General features: G+C 47.7%; 1 protein-coding gene across 1 annotated transcript in view; it reads left to right on the forward strand.

Moving 5' to 3' along the window:
• Nucleotides 1-1,962: 1,962 nt before the first annotated feature.
• LOC126988237 (protein yippee-like 2) overlaps nucleotides 1,963-18,950 on the forward strand; it is a 170,073-nt gene continuing 153,085 nt past the window's right edge. Inside the window, exon 1 of the mRNA XM_050846283.1 lies at nucleotides 1,963-2,625. The gene's annotated coding sequence lies outside the window, so the exon portion shown is untranslated. The remainder of the gene's footprint in view (nucleotides 2,626-18,950) is intronic.

Raw genomic sequence — 18,950 nt, forward strand, 5'->3', positions numbered from 1 at the left:
TCTCTCTCTCTCTCTCTCTCTCTCTCTCTCTCTCTCTCTCTCTCTCTCTCTCTCTCTCTCACTGTTTACTCCCGTTATCATCCACTCCTTCTCTCTCTCTCTCTCTCTCTCTCTCTCTCTCTCTCTCTCTCTCTCTCTCTCTCGTCCTCTTGTTATTCCTGTTTTACCTGTTTTGCCGAAGCTGAAGTAAAAAGAAAAAGAACAAAGGAACTAGACTGAAGAAGATGAAAAAAGATGAAACACTTTGTATGGAAATGAATGCATATCTCCGGACACTATTTTGAGGGGGAGTCAGGGTGAAGATGGTGAGGGGGAGGAAGAGGAGGAGGAGAGAGGTTGAAGTGGAAGGGTGACGAGAAGGGGTAAACATTGATAAAGATGCTGGTGGTGGTGGTTAAGGGCGGGTGGCTCCTGTGTTTTGAGGTGAGTGAACGAAGAAAGGAGAGAGGAGAATGGTGAGGAAGCGTGATGACCTGAAGAGTTGGTTGATTGGGTGTTGGAGTAGAAGGGAAGGTAAGGAGGGAGAAGAATAAGGTAAAGAAGAGGGTATGATGAAGAAAGTAAGGTGAGAAAAAGAGGGTTGGTATAATGAATCTCAACACATGTAGATTAAGTTGTGTGTTTTGTTTTGTGGTGAGGGAATGAAGGGGAGGATAAGGAAGAAGAAAGAGAAGGGTTCCTATATATTACAAGACACTCGCTTCTCACATCAACTATATCTAAAGGTCAAAGAGGGTGTCAATCGGGGTCTAATGAGTGTTTCTTTAGGTTCACGGTACAGGAGAAGGGCTAAACTACCACCAGGGTCACAAAACTACTCCTGGAAATGCCCCAAACTCATACGAACGCCTTGACAAATGTGTGTAGTTGGGTGAGGGAATGTTTAGTAATACGGGCCTCTTAAGAGAATGCGGATGACAAGTGTGAAAGAGAGGGAAGAAGGGAGGAGATGAGGAAGAGCAGAAGGGTGAAAGAGTGAGGCCGTGACAAGTGTAAGGGTCTGAAGGGGAACACGGTGAGGGGTGCGGGGAAGGAGGGGGAAGGGAAGGGCTTACTGGTGAAGGGATAACAAGGGTAAGTGGTTGCATGGGATGAGGGGAGGTGTATGGGGTGAAAGACAGGTAGAGAATGGGCGTGATCAAGGGGTGATTGGGTATGGGCGTGGAGTGGGTGTGAATGGGTGGGTGTGGGTGGCGCGGCATGGGGTAGGGTGTGAGTGTCAGAATATGGGCGTGGAGGGGTTGGCGTGGGCGGCAGGGCATGGGGCAGGGAGTGGGCGTGGAGGGCCGTGCGGGGCGGGCGGGGTGGGCGGCGTGTGGGTGGGTGCTTGTCGCGGTGGGTCAATAAATGCTGTGAATGGTGCCTGATAAGAGGTAATTCCCTGGTGAGGGCGCCCCGTGGCTCCCTGGGGGCCCTCGGGGATGGGTCTTCCACTCCACGAGAGATGGAAAGATGTTACGGCGAATATTAAAGCAAAAAACAAAAACAAAAACAAAACAAAAAGCAATGCATGAGGGGCGCCCCGCTGCCTCGCTCCCTCGTCGGGTTGTTTTGGGTTATGCGGCGCACCCGCCCCCTGCCCCCCAGCCTGCCGCCCATAGCGCCCCCGGGGCAGGCGGTGGGTGCTGGGTGGTCTGGCCGTGATGCACACAACAAAATACCCAGGATAAGTTCTCTGGAACCTGCGTGTAACCTCGTATTAGCCTTTATTAATACCGGAGCTGGTGACCGCTGGCACGGGGCTGCGCCAAGATGCAACACCCTTTGTTTACCTCCCCCCTGACGCCCGCCGCGGCCCCCCGCCCATCATGACACTTTTCAATTAGTTTTTGAGTCTGATCGAGGCCTGTGGTGAGGCTGGCGGAGGTGAACATGGGGCATCAACGCAGGACAACCCATGTACGCAAAAAGGTCCGGGTTGGCGGGTGGCGGCGTGCGGCATCGCGCGAGGGGGAGGAGGGGCGCGCGGTGCTGCGAGCAGCCGCTGCCTCAGTCTTCATCACGTCCGCAGAGAGTGCAATGGTTCCGAGTCTGTAATTCCTGTTGCTTGGTCGATAGGCACGGCCTGAAGGTCTGGTCACCTGTGGGGTCCTGCGGCAGGCCCAGTGCTCGAGAGCCAGACCCGCCAGGACGTGCAGGCCAGAGGCGTCGACAGTCATGAGTGTCGGGGCAACAACTTGCACCCTTGCCCGGACTCTCCGCAGACTGCGGACGGGCCCACCTGACAAGCGGACTTAGCAACGCTGCTCTAAAATAGAGGTGTGCGTGCATGCGAATGGCCGACGCTCCTGCACCTCTAGGCTGCGCCCATGACAGCCCCGCCAGACCTCTCTCTTCTCAGCTGGAATTTCGACGAGTTTTGAGAAGCTCGGGCAGTGTGTAGTGGGTCTGTGTGGACACCAGTGCGCTGGTGGCATCATCAACACAACCACCAAGTTATTCATTCGCCGCTAAAGTGATCCTTGTAAGGTAGTGGATGTGGCCGCAGGCAATACTTTTATAAAACTATCAGTGCTTGAGCCAAACGCCTTCCTAGTGTCCCAAGGTGAGTGTGTCGCGCAAGATCGACTGCTGCAACCACATCAACAACAACAACAACACCCATCAAGTCCATTCAGACCCTTAGTAAGTCCAAACTATTGTATTACCTGCACCTTGTCTGTTGTTCGTGTATATGGATGTATGTCAACGCTGTGTGTGTGTGTGTGTGTGTGTGTCGGGGCGGGCCAGCACCACGCTCTTGACCCTGGCTGGGAGTACCGTATGTTCCCTGGCACACATCCACGACCTCGCACATTACTGCCTCGTCTCCGCCTCGCCGTTACACGTTTTACCTGCACACGGCACTTCCGGGCAGAGGCAGAAGCGAGGCACCCTGCCCTGGCCTGCGTGGCGGCGGCAGGCTCGTCTCCCTCGGCCTGTGACCTGCTCGTCCTTGAGGCACACTCACTACAGGTCGTCTCGTCACGTAAATCACTCGCTCTGTCGCCTCTGTGCCTGCCTGCCGTTCCTCCTGTCCGTGTGTCCCCAGGGGCTCCCCACGCCGTTCCCGATGCTCCTCTAAACTTCATATCCATGTTTGACAATTACCTTTTTCTGCCTGTCACGTTATTCTCTGACATTCAACTTGGGTGTTTGTTCCTGGGGTGTTTAACAGTGAGTGTTTTGTGCCTTATAATGTGTGAACTACTGTTTCATCAAAGGGGGCTTAAAACTCGTAAACACCCGTCAGTTTGTAGTGCAGTGGTGAGGTGGGAAGGGGTTGAGGGGGGCTGTGAGGGTTGGCAGGCGCTGGGGTTGGTTGATAGGGGGCTGTAGGGGGTCATTAGGGGTGGCTGGCAGGCGGCGTGGCTTGGAGAGGGTGGAACTAGGGCTGAAGTTAGATGAAGAGTGAACGTGTGATGGCCGGGAGGTGTGTGAGGGAGGTGGCTGGCCCAACACCTTGCTTTCTCGGCAGGGAGGAGGGAGCAGGTAGGAGGCAGAACTCAGTTAGCAACCAACAGCTCACCAGCCAGCCCTTGTTCTCCTCATTAGCCGCCGCCTTCGCCGTCATGTTTGCTCGCCCCGTCGGTCCTCCAGGAGCATCGAGCCACGAGACAGGTAGGAAGGGTGACGGGGTTGGCGGGAGAACTGCGCACATCATTCCTCGAAGCTGATGGTTCTGTGCGGGCGGTGCTGTGAGGGCCTCGTGACGCTCTTTGTTGAACCACCACCACCACCGCCACCGTCACTGCTGTTGTTGTTCATGCTGTGTCGTCGCGCGGTGGTGGTGGTGGTGGCCGTGCGTGTTAAGACCAACAGCTGAGGGCTCTGCTGTGCTTCGCTGGGCGCTGGGCTGGTCGCCTTCTCAGCTGTTGGGTCACGTGTGTCCGCCCTCCCCCCCGCTACCCTCCGCCCGTTCCCCGCTTTTGTTCTGAAGGGGTGAACGTGCGGGGGTGCAGAGAGGGGTGGAGGGTGGTGGCGTAGCGAGGTTACTGTGGTGGGGGCTGAAGGTAGTGGTAGCTAGGTTAAGAGTACGTGGGGGGCGGGGGTAAGGGGGCTGCCTCACTGACTGGCGGGGTTTGAAAGGGCAGAGGAACGAGGTTGAAAGAGGGGATGGGGAAGTGATGATTGTTGTTATTATTTTGTTTGTTCTATGGAGTGTTTCGAGGTGGTAAGGAAATGGGGTTGTTGGAGTGATGGGGTGGGGTGAAGGGTAGGGGATGGGGAGAGGGGTGCTGTGAAGGTGATGGGTGTGGTGCTCTTTCAAGACGGGGTGGAGTTGGCACCGTTACTCAGATCGTGGTCACCTAACCTTAGTAGCACACACACACGCACACACACACACACACATCAACTCAACCATACTTAACATCCTCCCACGCACTCACCTACACCCTCTATACCTTCTCAAGCGTTAATGTCCTTTCCGAGACCTATCATCGCGTACATCATCCACACACCCATACACACCCACACACCACCTCGCTCTTCTTCGGCGTATGGTTGCTTCTCACTCGCCTCCCCGTCGTCAGCGTGTGGCGTCTTGGCAGTGACAGGCTCGCGGCAAAAGAGAGGAACGGCTGCAAAACAAAGTTAGTATTCACGGCACGGGTGACGAGGGGCAGGTAACAGGCAGGTGTGTGTGTGTGTGTATGTGTGTGTGTGGCGGACCAACAAAGAAGGGACGCATGTGTGTGTGTGTGTGTGTGTGTGTGGCGTCTCCTGTTGGCTTCCCTTGTCTCAGCTGACTGGCTCACCACCATCTCCGTCCTTCCCTCACCACACTCCCGCCTCACCATCTTCCTCGCCTTTCCTCACTATTTTTTCCGTCTTACCGTCGATCGATCATGCCGAAATTGGCCTCGAACTAACTGGGTAAACACGGAACATGCGAGGTGCCAGCGAAGGGAGGGCCTCACCATCCACCCTCATCTTCCTCATCCTTTTCCTCATCATCATCATCTTCCAGTCTCTCCCAACAGACCCGCACTATAAGACCAAGTAGACCTTCCTTCCCTCCGCGTGTACTGCTGCTGATGATGACATTGATGCACCCTTCACTTTCTTTGTCCCTTGCCTCTCCGCTGTCGCCACTCGCTCGCTCGCCTCCCCGCCAGACAGACAGACACTCACACTCCCCATCTCTTACACTTAACCCGCTTGGGGCGCGCCAATTAACCTCTCATGCAGAAACCACATACATCTACGACCCTCATCCTCCTCCCGCTGCTTGGAAGGACTTGACTCATCCGCCTCAGCCTCATCCACGACCACTTAGCGACGTCACTGTAAAAGTTTATGTTCGGTTAAGATCTTTAGGTCATTCACTTTATTTTTTCTTTAATCCGCTTATAATCTCACTTGACCTTGACTCATCCGCCTCAGTCATCCACATCCACTCAAATACATCACTCCATTAGGAAGAAAAATAGTGAGTTCATGTTTGTTTTTTGCTTAGATTTTGATGTCATCCACTTTTTCTCATTCATCCGCTCAGAGCACGTGCATCCATCGACTTACTTCATCCACTTCATCCTCATCCACAACCACGCTAAGACCACTCCATAAAGAAAGAAAAGAAAAGTTCATGATACGTGTTTGTCATCCACCTTTTTTCTCATTCATCCACTCGTAACTGAATGTATCGACCTGACTCATCCATCCCAGAAAATAATAAGTTAGTGTTAGGTTGTTTTTGTTAAGATCTTGATGATTTGCACCTTTTTCTCATTCATCCGCTCAGATTAACGTGACCCATTCATCCGTCTTCATCCATACCACTTAGACTCACCCAATTTGCATCCATCAAGCTTAAAAACACACCCACCGCCCTCCCTTCCTCTAATAACGACTCATCCACCTTTTCATCCAAGCCACTTTGATAGTCATCCAACTAGCATTCATCAACCTCATAAAACACATCCATCGACCTCCGTAACTTCATTCATCCATCTTTCCCCTCACTCAAACCACACAAACATCACTCCTAAGCAAAACCTCATCCACCACCTCATCCATTTGCTTCTAAAAGACAAAAACAGACCCACTCCACCAGCAAACCTCATCCATATGCTTCTAAAAGACAAAAACAGACCTAATCCACCAGCAAACCTCATCCACCACCTCATCCATATGCTTCTGAAAGACAAAAACAGACCCAATCCACCAGCAAACCTCATCCACCTTCCAACGCTTCCAAGCCAAAAAAAACAAAAAAAAAAAAGACCCAATCCACCTTGCTAGCCCCTTCAGGTACACTCACGTCATCCACCTTGCATCATCCGCTAGTCATCCATGCTCATCCACACTTCAGTTTAGTTTCTTGGCCTTGAAGCCTTGGATGTGGCGTGATAAATTTTAATCGTCCGTGCCTGCCTGTGTGTGTGTGTGTGTGTGTGTGTGTGTTCAGAGAGAGAGAGAGAGAGAGAGAGATTCGCCGACGCGCAAAGAGACAAAGGAGATGAAAGGGAGGGAGAGAGGGAGGGAGCATGTGGTCACTGTAGGACGTAGGTCGTGAGATGAGAGAGAGTGGAGGAGTGAAGGAGAGAGAAGAGGAATAGTGAAGGAGTGATGACGATGAGGAGTAGAGAGAGAGAGAGAGAGAGAGGGCAAAGAAAATCGAAACTAGTTAACTTAGGGGTGCGTATCTCTCTCTCTCTCTCTCTCTCTCTCTCTCTCTCTCTCTCTCTCTCTCTCTCTCTCTCTCTCTAACTAGGAAGAGGAGGAAGGTGGGCAAAAAACAAGCAGACTAGACAAGCGTTCTTACCTACGAAGGGGCGGTCAAGGTTCCCAATGGCATGAAGAAGAGGGTTGGATCCTTCTCCACCACCTTATATAAGTGTGTGTGTGTGTGTGTGTGTGTGTGTGTGTGTGTGTGTGTGTGTGTGTGTGACCTGTTGCTGGGAAGACTTCTGGCTGTTGCTGGTATAGTGGTGTACACCTGAGAGAGAGAGAGAGAGAGAGAGAGAGATGTGAAGACCTCTGTGTGTGTGTGTGTGTGTGTGTGTGTGCATCACCCAGGGGCCCGGAACTTGCCTCAGCCGAAACTCATTTACCCACCACCAGCTTCGACCTGGCTTAACCCTCCACCCCTCCACCTCTTCCACTTCTTCCCCCCTTCCACTTCTCCCCCTTCCACCTGTTCTTCCATCCCTCCACCTCTCCGTCCTTCACTTTTTTCTTCCACCTTTCTCTACTTCTTCCACCCCACTCTTCCCTCCACTTCTCCCTTCCACCCCGCTCTTCCACCACTCCTTTCTCTCCTTTTCTCATCCTACTCCTTCCACTTCTTCCCTCCACTTTTCTCTCTGTAGTTCTTCATCCACTTTCTTCCCTTCCTTGTTCCTCCACTTTTCTCTCCTTTTCTACGTTTCTCTCCAACTTCCTTTTCTTCACTTTTTTCTCCTTCATTTTCCTCTACTTTTGTCTCTTATATCATTTCCTTCTACCTCCACTTTTAATTTTCCTTCCCCGATATTCATTCTCTCCCTCCTCTTATCCTCCTCTTCCTCTTCCTTCCACTTTTTCTCTCCATCCACTTTTTCTTCCTTCCACTTTTTATCTCCATCCACTTTTTCTTCCTTCCACTTTTTCTCTCCATCCACTTTTTCTTCCTTCCCTTCGTTCATTCCTCCCTCCCTCCCTCCCTCCCTCCTTCCTCTCTCCTTACTGCCCCTGGAGTCATTTATACTCTCTCTCTCTCTCTCTCTCTCTCTCTCTCTCTCTCTCTCTCTCTCTCTCTCTCTCTCTCTCTCTCCAGTGCCGATACGCGTGACTGCATATCTGTCCTCCTCCTCCTCCTCCTCCTCTTTTCTTTACAGGTCTCTCTCTCTCTCTCTCTCTCTCTCTCTCTCTCTCTCTCTCTCTCTCTCTCTCTCTCTCTCTCTCTCTCTCTCTCTCTCTCTCTCTCTCATTAGTGTCAATTCTTTCCAATTATTGATTCATTTGTTTACCCTCCTCCTCCTCCTCCTCCTCCTCCTCCTTCCTCTTCTTCCTTCGTCATTTTCTTTTGTCCTCTTCCGGGTCAACTTCTCTTTTTCTTGTTGTTTTTTTTACTGTTGTTTTTCACTGTTATCGTATATTCTTTCTTTTTTTTTTCTCATTGTTTTTAATTTTTTGTTTTGTTTTCTAATCTCGTTTTGTCTCTTCTTTTATCTTCGTTAGTCCTTTGTTTTGTTTTCCTTATCTCTTTTTTTTTTCTTTGAAGTGTCATTGTTGTTTTTATTTGTTTTATTTTCTCTTCGATGTATTTTTTTTTAACATTTTCTTTGCCTTCATTTTCTCTTCCTCTTCCTCCACCTTTTCTTTCCTCCTCCTCCTCCTCCTCCTCCTCCTACCTCCATGCTTTCCCTTCCCTTCCTTTCCTTCCCTTCCCTTCCTTTCCTTTCCTTCCTTTCCTTCCTTCCCTTCCCTTCCCTTCCCTTCCCTTCCCTTCCTTTCCCTTCTTCCCACCAGAACGGGCAACCTCGTAATGAGCCAATAGGCTTTCTGTTGCCTGCGTTTCCATGTTTCCATGTTTCCCCTTCCTTTCCTTTCCCTTCCCTTCCCTTCCTTTCCTTTCTTCCCTTCCCCTTCCTTCCCTTTCCTTCCTTTCCTTTCCCTTCCCTTCCTTTCCTTCCTTCCTTCCCTTCCTTTCCTTCCCCTTCCCTTCCCTTCCCTTCCTTTCCTTTCCTTTCCTTTTCTTTTTCCTTTCCTAACTTTCATTCTCTCTCTCTCTCTCTCTCTCTCTCTCTCTCTCTCTCTCTCTCTCTCTCTCTCTCTCTCTCTCTCTCTCTCTCTCTCTCTCTCTCTCTCTCTCTCTCTCTCTCTCTCTCTCTCCCTCCTGACCCATATTTTGCAAACTTTACCTTCCAAGCTTGTTACCTTTTGTCTCCCTGGTACCTCCTCCTCCTCCTCCTCCTCCTCCTCCTCCTCCTCCTCTTCCTCCTCTTCCTCCTCCTCCTCCTGTTATCGTTAGGCACTCCTTATCTCCCTCCTCTCAACATTGTCCTCCGCCCCATTCTCCTCCTCTCCCTCTTCCTCCTCCTTCCTTGTTTTCCTCTCTATGCTTTTGAGAGAGAGAGAGAGAGAGAGAGAGAGAGAGAGAGAGAGAGAGAGAGAGAGCGAGAGAGAGAGAGAGAGGTAACGGAGGAAAGAATGAATAGAAGAGAGAGAGAGAGAGAGAGAGAGAGAGAGAGAGAGAGTCAGCCGCTCAAAATCAGCTGGAAGGAAGTGTTTGTAAACAGAGCGGTGCGGGGAGGAGGAGGAGGAGTTGGAGGAGGAAGACCACACCTCCTCCTCCTCCTCCTCCTCCTCCTCCTCCGCTATTGATTTTCAGACTGGCGCATTCGATACAGCCTTGCCAGCTCCCTCTTGATCCTCTTCCTCTTCATTTTCTTCCTCTTGTTTTTCTTCCTCTTGTTTTTCATCCTCTTCCTCTTCTTTCCGTTTTTCCTTTTCCTCTTGTTTTTCATCCTCTTCCCCTTTCTGTTTTACCTCTTCCTCTTGTTTTTCTTCATCTTTTCTTCTTCATCCTCTCTTCCCCTCTTCGTTTTTTCCTCTTCCCCTTTTTTCTTCCTCTTGTTTTTATTTTCTTCTTCATCCTCTCTTCCCCTCTTCGTTTTTTCCTCTTCCTCTTCATTTTCTTCCTCTTTTCTTTTCAATCCTTTTCTTTTTCTTCCTCTTCTTTTTTCTTCTTCCTCTTTTTCTTCGCTGTTGTTATCGTTGTTTTCTTTTTCTTTTTCTTTCTCTTTTTTTATTTTCGGAACTCCTCCTCCTCTTCCTCCTCCTCCTCCTCCTCATCATCATCATCACAGTTGCTTAGAATGAGTAACAATTAGTATTTTTTTTTATAATTGTCTTCATTATTATTATTATTGTTATTATTATTATTATTATTATTATTATTATTATTACTCTCTCTCTCTCTCTCTCTCTCTCTCTCTCTCTCTCTCTCTCTCTCTCTCCCAATTCTCTGTTCCTATCTTTCCTCCTTTATTTCTTTCCTCCATATCTCCCTTTTCTTTTTTTTCTCCCTCCTCCCTATTCCTCCCTTTCTTCATTTTTTCCCTCCCCTTCCTTTATATATCCTTTATTTTTTATATTTTTCCTCTTCCACTTTTCTCTATTCATTTCTCTATTCATTTCCTTCCCTTTTTCCCTTCCTCCCTCCTTCCATCCTATCTCTCCTTTCTTTCTCCTTTCTCCTCTGCTGTTGTTTGTTCTTCCTTTGTGTTCCTTTGTGTTCCTTTTCCTCATCCTTCCTCCCTTTCTCTCCTTTTCTTATTCTGTCCGTTTTTCCTCCACTTTTTCTCTCCACTTCCTCTCCCCTCTTCCTCCTCCTCCTCCTCTTCTCTTCCTCCTCGTCGGTCAATCAGGTCAGAGAGGATAGCGGATGTTTCTATTTTCTTGTTTTTTTTTGGTTTTATTTCCTCTTTCCCTCTCCTCCTCCTCTTCTTCCTCTTCCTCATTATCCTCCTCTTCCTCTTCTTTTTCCTCTTCCTTATCCTCCTCCTCTTTATTTTATGCTTCCTCTTCTTCTTTCTCATCCCTATCTTCTTTTACTTCTTCTTTTACTTCTTCTTCCTCCTCCTCCTCCTCCTCCTCCTCCTCCTCCTCCTCTCGCACCTGAAATAACCACATTCTCCCTCCAGATTACATGCCTCTCCCTCCTCCCCTCCTCCCCAACTCCTTCCCCACCCCTTCCTCCTCCTCTCCCTTCCCTTCCCTTCCCTTCCCTTCCCTCCTCCTTTCCCCTCTCCCACACTCCCCGCTCTCCTTCCCTTCTATCCTTCCTCACTTCCCCTCCCCTTTCTTCCTTTCCCTTCCCCTCTCCCATCCCTCTCCTTCTCCCATTTCTTCTCCTCTCCCATCTCTTTCTTCCTTTCCCTTCCCCTCTCCCATCCCATTTCTCTTCCTCCTCCTCCTCCTGTTTCCCTTTTCCACACTCCCTCTTTCTTCTCCTCTTCTTTTCCTTCCTTCCTTCCTTCCCCAAATACACTCCCTCCTCCCCTTTCTTCCCTTCTCTCTCCTCTCCCTTCCCTTCTATCCTTTCCTTCCCATTTCCCTCTTTTAAACCATCCATTTCCTTTGCTCTCTCCTCCTCCTCCTCTTCCTTCTCTTCATCCTATTGCTCTCTGCTTTCTCTTCTTCCATATCCTCTCTTTCTCTCCTCTACCCCTTTCTCCCTGTTTTCCGATATTGACAGATAGAAAGAAAGATAGATAGATAGACAGATCGATGGACAGGTATGGTGTTGTACGTTGCATGCACGAGTGAAACCGAAGAGGATTAAAAGGCAGAGAGAGAGAGAGAGAGAGAGAGAGAGAGAGAGAGAGAGAGAGAGAGAGGGGGGCAGGCTCTAAAGCAGAACCAACAGGAAACAACAACAGCTGTCTCTCTCTCCTCCTCCTCCTCCTCCTCCTCCTCCTCCTCTTCCTCCTCCTCCTCCTCCTCTTGTTCCCCTTCAACAGAATTTTTTATTACATCTCTGATTGCGTTCCTCTGGTCATCCTTTATCAATTATTGCTCTCTCTCTCTCTCTCTCTCTCTCTCTCTCTCTCTCTCTCTCTCTCTCTCTCTCTCGTTATTCTCTTTTTCCTCACTGTCGTTTTTCTCTCCTGAATTACCTCCTCTCTCTCTCTCTCTCTCTCTCTCTCTCTCTCTCTCTCTCTCTCTCTCTCTCTCTCTCTCTCTCTCTCTCTCTCTCTCTCTCTCTCTCTCTCTCTCTCTCTCTCTCTCTCTCTCTCTCTCTCTCTCTCTCTCTCTCTCTCTCTCTCTCCAAACAAAACTCAGTTAGTTACATCGGACAGCCTAGCGAAGATGGAGAGGACGACGAGGAGGAGGAGGAGGAGGAGGAGGAGGAGGAGGAGGAGGAGGTCAGAAACAGTTTGTTATCGTCGTGATCTCAGAAGGAAAGGTCGACGGCCTCCTCCTCCTCCTCCTCCTCCTCCTCCTCTGGGCGCTGACCTCCTCCATCCGTATCCTTCCTTGTATGGGTGAGAAGAGGAGGGAGATTAGAGGGGTGAGGAAGGGGGAGGGAAGGGGAGGAAGAAGGGAGAGTACTATTTTTTTTATGGGTTACCTGTCCTACTCCTCCACCACCTCCTCCTCCTCCTCCACCTCCTCCTCCTCCTCCTCCTTCCTCTTCCTTCTTTCCCTCCCCTTTACCCTCCCTTCCCCTCTTCCCCTCCCTTAATTGGACCTTCCCTCCCTTAATTTCCCCTACCTCCTCCTCCTCTTCCTCTTCCTCTTCATTCCTTCCCTCCCCTTTCCCCTCTTCCCCTCCCTTAATTGGACTTTCCCTCCCTTTATTTCCCCTACCTCCTCCTCCTCCTCCTCCTCCTCCTCTTCATTCCTTCCCTTCCCTATCTTCCCCCTTTCCCTCAATCCTATCTTTACCTCTCTCTCTTCTCTTTCTTTCTCTCTTCTTCATTCTTTCATCTGCTAGTCAGTCATCCCTTCCTCCCCTTATCATAAAATCTCCCTTTCTTCCCCTCCCCTTCATTTATCATCTAACTGTTCTTCCCCACCCTTCCTCCTCTCCCCATCTTCCCCTCATTAACCCACACCCATTCCCCTTTAGCTGTTATGTGTCGGAGGTGAGCACAGAAGCCAGGCGCAGCTATAGGCAATGTTTTCAATGTTACTTTACTTTACCTGTTGCCTCCACGACCTTCAATCTCTACTTTCCTTACTTTTTTTCTTACGTTCCTCCATTCTCCCCCTGTCATTCTCCTACCCTTCCTTTCCCTCCCTACCCCATCCCTGTTTTTTTTCCTCTTCTTCCTTTCCTCTTCGTCATTTCTCTCATCCTTCATTCTGTTGTCTCATTCCCCTCAACATCTTCTTCTCCTTTCCTCCCTCCTTCCCCCTCCCTATCTCTCTCCCATACCTCCTATCCTCCTTGTCTTTCTCCCCTTCCTAGTCCTCCCCTATTTCTCTTCTCCCTCAGACATTCATCCTTGCCTATTACCCCATTTCCCTTAACACCCTCTTCTTCATCTATCCTCTCCCCCTTCTTCTCTTCTCCCCTTCCTCTTTCCTTCCTATCGTTCCTGTCTGACCCTCTTCATCCTTCTCCTTTCACCCCCTTCCTTTTCTCCCCCCTCCTCCATCCTCCTCTCCCATGAGCCCTTTCCTCAACTCTCCCCTCCTCTCCCCTTTTTTTCTCCCCTCTCCATCCCTAACTCCCCTATCGGCACCCCCTTCTTATCTCCCCTCGGCCTTTCCCTTCCCTCTCCCTTCCTTGTCTCTCCTCTCCTCCGTGCTATCCTCCTCCTCCTCCTCCTCTCCTTGTCTCTCCTCTCTCCAACTTTCATATCTTCCTCCTCCTCTTCTCCCCTCTTCCCCTCCTCTTGTCAGTCATCACACTCTATCCTCCTCCAAACCCCCAAAGACAACACTTCAACTGTTACTCTCTTCTCTGCCGCTCCTCTCCCCCTTCTCTTATCCTTTCCTGTCTATCTCCTATCCCTCCCCTCATCCTCAGCCTCAGCCTCCCACCAGCTGTCACCCTCGCTTCACATGACATCCTCTAAGATAACACGTCCGCAAGAAGCCAGGCGGGTGTGTGGACTAATACAACATAATCATAAATACATAAACACACACTCTCACGCACACACGCACTCTATCCCTTTCTCTGTTAATCTGTTGTTTGTTATCATGCCAGAAGTTTTTAGAGAGCTTCAACTTCTTTCCTCGTGCTGTTTTCCAGTTCTAAACACTTATTCACTTAGGTATTGATAAAAGAAAGATTACAAATACGCTTACTCAATCCCCTTCAGTGTTAATCCGTTCTTTGTTATCATTCCACAAGAAGTTTTTAGAGAGCTTCAACTTCTTTCCTCGTGCTGTTTTCCAGTTCTAAACACTTATTCACTTAGGTATTGATAAAAGAAAGATTACAAATACGCTTACTTAATCCCCTTCAGCGTTAATCCGTTCTTTGTTATCATTCCACAAGAAGTTTTTAAAGAGCTTCAACTTCTTTCCTCGTGCAGTTTTCCAGTTCTAAACACTTATTCACTTAGGTATTGATAAAAGAAAGATTACAAACACGCTAACTCAGTCCCCGTCAGTGTTAATCCGTTATCAATCCACAAGAGTGATTTATAAAGAGTATCACCCCTCTCTTATTTTCCCTTCCTAAGTCTATTCCATTACCCACCTGCGGGATTGAGGAGTATAAACACGCTCACTCAATCCCTTTCACTCCTAATCCGTTCTTTGTTATCATTCCACAAGATGTTTTTAAAGAGCATACATTTCCTCGTTTTTTTTTTTTTTTTTTTTTCTCTCGTCCCAAGAGCTATTTTTCACTTGCGGTATCGGGTTATCGCGGCCTTGTCACTGGCCTTATCTGGCGGCGATACGGAGGAGAGAAAGGAAGAAAAAGTCCCGGGAGATAAGAGTTCCCGGGTCGATAAGAGGAGTCGTTCTTTTAAACATTTCGCCGCTCAAGTATACCTATAATTGACAAGGCTTTCATGGGGGTTTTGGGCATTTCCAGGGGTGGTTTTATGGCCCTGGTGGTGGTGTGACCCTTCTTCTGTACCATGAACCTTGAGAATGCAATTTATTACTTTTTGAGACTTTATAAATGATAACCTATTTTGCGTCGACCAGGCACAAATTGGACAAGGCTATCGTAGGAGTTTTGGGCATTTCCAGGGGTGGTTTTATGGCCCTGGTGGTGGTGTGACCCTTCTTCTGTACCATGAACCTTGAGAATGCAATTTATCACTTTTTGAGGCTTTATAAATGATACTAACCTATTTTGCGTCGACCAGGCACACATTGGACAAGGCTATCGTAGGAGTTTTGGGCATTTCCAGGGGTGGTTTTATGGCCCTGGTGGTGGTGTGACCCTTCTTCTGTACCATGAACCTTGAGAATGCAATATATCACTTTTTGAGGCTTTATACATGATACTAACCTATTTTGCGTCGACCAGGCACAAATTGGACAAGGCTATCGTAGGAGTTTTGGGCATTTCCAGGGGTGATTTTATGGCCCTGGTGGTGGTGTGTCCCTTCTTCTGTACCATGAACCTTGAGAATGCAATATATCACTTTTTGAGGCTTTATAAATGATACTAACCTATTTTGCGTCGACCAGGCACAAATTGGACAAGGCTTTCGAAGGATTTTTGGGCATTTCCAGAGTTGGTCTTATGGCCCTGGTGGTGGTGTGACCCTTCCCCTGTACCGTGAACCTAACAAAACGCTCAGTAGAACCCGACTAAGCCCCTTTTCGGCCTTTGGAAATCGTGAATGTGAGGGTGGAAGCCCTTGAAAACACCCAAGCCCGTCAGTCAGGCCGCGCGGGGTTGTCTGGCGGCGTGTGGCAGTCCGCGCGTGACGTCACAAAGATAAACAAACAGTCAGCTGTGTGTGTCGTCCCCGCGTTGAGAGGTGGTCGGCGCGCGCTGCTGCTGGGGGAGGGGGGGAGGGGTGCGGGTGGGGGGAGAGGGGGGGGTATGGGGGTGCTCTTCCTCCTCCTCCTCCTCCTTCTCCTTATCAACAAGAGTACTGCTTCCTCGACATATTTTTTTTGTTTTTTTATATTTATTACCTCTCTCTCTCTCTCTCTCTCTCTCTCTCTCTCTCTCTCTCTCTCTCTCTCTCTCTCTCTCTCTCTCTCAGCTGACTCCACTCCTTGCCAGTACTTTCTCTGCCAGCTTTTCTCTCTTCTCTCTCTTTCCTTCTCTCTTTCTCTTCCTTTCCTCTTTCCTCTCGTACCTTCCTATTCCTCTTCTTTTCCTCTCCCTCCCTCTCCTTCTTATGCCTCTTCCTTTTCTCTCCTTCCTTCTTTCTTTCTCTTCCTTTCCTCCTTCCCTTCTTTATCTTCCTATTCCTCCTCACTTCCTCTCCCTCCCTCTCTCTCCTTATTCCTCTTCCTTTCCTCCTTCTCCCTTTCCTTCCTTCTGCTCCACTCCCCTTCCTTCCTTCCTACTTCTCTTCCTTCCTTCCTTCCCATTCCTTACTTTTTTTATCTTTCTTACCTCCTTCCTTTTCCTTCCTTCCTCCTCCTTTTCCTTTCCTCCCTTTCTTTATCTTTTTACCTCCCCTTCCTTTTCCTTCCTTTATCCTCCCTTTCCTTCTGCTTCTCTTCCTTTCCTCCCCTTCCCTCTCCTTACTCTTAATATTTTCTTTCTTCCTTCTCTCCTTTCTCTACTATTTTCTCTCCCCTCTTCTTTCCGTCCCTTTAGTACCTCTCCCCTTTCCTCTCTCTCTCTCTCTCTCTCTCTCTCTCTCTCTCTCTCTCTCTCTCTCTCTCTCTCTCTCTCTCTCTCTCTCTCTCTCTCTCTCTCTCTCTCTCTCTCTCTCTCGCTCTCTACTGTGACGACTTTTGCCTAGCGTGGGAGGAGAGAAAAGGTGCCCGGGTCGTCTGCGTCTTGAGAGAGAGAAGAAGAAGAAGAAATCATACATTCATACATGCAGACATAAGCAATTCTCTCTCTCTCTCTCTCTCTCTCTCTCTCTCTCTCTCTCTTATGTGACGGATGCGAGGCGTGATTGGGCAGAGTAATGTCAGGGGTTCAAGGCTCACACACACACACACACACACACACACACACACACACACACACACACACACACACACACCCCGGGGGGGGGGTGGAGGTCAACGGCTTGGAGGGGCAGGTAAAGGTTCCCTCCACGCCCTTATCAAGTTTTAGAGGAGGAGGAGGAGGAGGAGGAGGAAGAAGGATGAAGGAAAAGTATATAGTTAAACGAGGATGGAAGAGATAGAGGGAGGAAAGGAGATAAAGTAATGGAGATGGAAGAGGAGGAGGAGGAAGGAAGAGAATAAGTGGAGGGAAGTGGAAGAATGCAAGGAAGGAAAATAAGAGAGGAAGAAGAGGGATGGAGGAAAAGTAAGCAAGCAGAGAGGAAGGTGGAGGAAGAGGAAGAAGGGGAGGCGAATAGGGAAGAGAGGAACAGAGGAAGACAAGCAGAGGAAGATGAAATAAGAAAGGGGGAAGAAGGAAGGAAAGAGGAAAAGAGGAAAAGAGAAAAGAAGGAAAACCCGATTAAGGAAAAAAGAAAAATAACTAAGTATATTTCAAGCGTATAGATAGTAGTAGTAGTAGTAGTAGTAGTAGTAGTAGTAGTAGTAGTTCACTTAGATTACACGTAGGAAAAAAAATATCCCTAAGAAATTCATCTAAAAATACTCCTGGCAAGTCTTAAAGGGATTTCTTGCGTCAGGGATTTCTCGTATTTTTTGTTCTTCTTTCTTTAATGATCGTTCTTGCATAGGCCTTCGTGCGGGGTGCCAACACACACACACACACACACACACACACACACACACACACACACACACACACACACACACACACACACACACACGTAGAAAGAGGAGTTTGAGATATGGAAGTGTAGATAGATTGATTGATTGATCATTGCCTACTGCTTTAGTTAATGATAAGATAGATGGATAGATAGTTAGATAAAGATAGATAATACAGATAGTTAGGTAGACACAGTTAGTTAGACAGACAGACAGACAGCTAGTTAGTTAGAGAGACAGACAGTTAGTTAGAGACACAGACAGTTAGTTAGACAGACAGACAGTTAGTTAGATAGACCGACAGTTCGTTAGAGAGACAGACAGTTAGTTAGATAGACAGACATTTAAGTAGACAGACAGATAGATAGATAGATATAGAGAGAGAATATCATGACCGCTTCTGCAATAATAAAACACATTCATTTAACTACCACAAAATTACTAAACTCAACCAATCGCATTCTTCACAAATCAACCAAATAATGTAAAGAAAAGAAAGGAAAAGGAGGGAAAAAGAGGAGGAAGAGAGAAAGGGGAAAAGTCTTATAGTTTCCATTCTCAGTTATGTGTTTTTCCTTGTTGTTTTTAGCACAGAAATATCATAACTATCTCTTAACTTGTTTACACCACTTACTAGGGAGTGTATGTGTGTGACTGTGTGTGTGTGTGTGTGTGTGTGTGTGTGTGTGTGTGTGTGTGTGTGTGTGTGTGTCCTCTCGTTTCTATTTTTATCTTTTTCTTACTTTCCTGTCCTTGCTTTGCTGTTTGAAGGCTTGGACACGTCAGATGCTGGGGAGCTTATTTTAAGGGTGATGTGAAAATCGACTTGAAAATGGAAAAAAAATAATAATAATATTGGATGAAAAAGTTGGAGGTGGAGGGGAAAGGACGGAATGGGAAATGAGAGTGTAAGAAATTATGGGATGTAAATAAATGAATAAAGAAATAACTCAAAAATGAAGGAGAAAGGGGAAAAAAATGTGTAATTGAGGTGAAAATTTTGACTCCCGTGTGACATGATAGCGACGCAGGGATAGATAGATAAATGGATAGATAGATAGATAGTTAAGTAGATATATTGTGATTGGAGTGTTTTCCTTATTTCGACGATAGATAGTTTGTGACATGATAGCAACGCAGGGATAGATAGATAGTTAAGTAGATATTGTGATTGGAGTTTCTGATTCCGACGATAGATAGTTTGTGACATGATAGCAACGCAGGGATAGATAGATAAATGGATAGATAGATAGTTAAGTAGATATTGTGATTGGAGTGTTTTCCTTATTTCGACGATAGATAGTTTGACATGATAGATAGCGACGCAGCGATAGATAGATAGATAAATGGATAGATAGATAGATAGTTAAGTAGATATATTGTGATTGGAGTTTTTTTTCAGATTTCGACGATAGATAATTTGTGAAGTTATCGAGTTTGTGACCAGTTTTTCTTATATATTTAACGATAGATAGATAGTTAAGTAGATATTGTTATTGGACTTTTTTTTCAGATTCCGACGATAGATAGATTGCGAAGTTACCTGTTTTAATTTCAACGCTGGGTAGAGTTTGTGACCAGTTTTATTTTTCTTATTTTCAACGTTTGTAACCTAGTTTGGGAAGTGTTTTTTTTATTTTGACGATACAGTTTATGAAGTTTGTTTCTATTTCAACGGTAGATGGATT

The sequence above is a fragment of the Eriocheir sinensis genome, chromosome 68, assembly GCF_024679095.1.
Source record: "Eriocheir sinensis breed Jianghai 21 chromosome 68, ASM2467909v1, whole genome shotgun sequence".
NCBI classification, from domain to species: Eukaryota; Metazoa; Arthropoda; class Malacostraca; order Decapoda; family Varunidae; genus Eriocheir; species Eriocheir sinensis.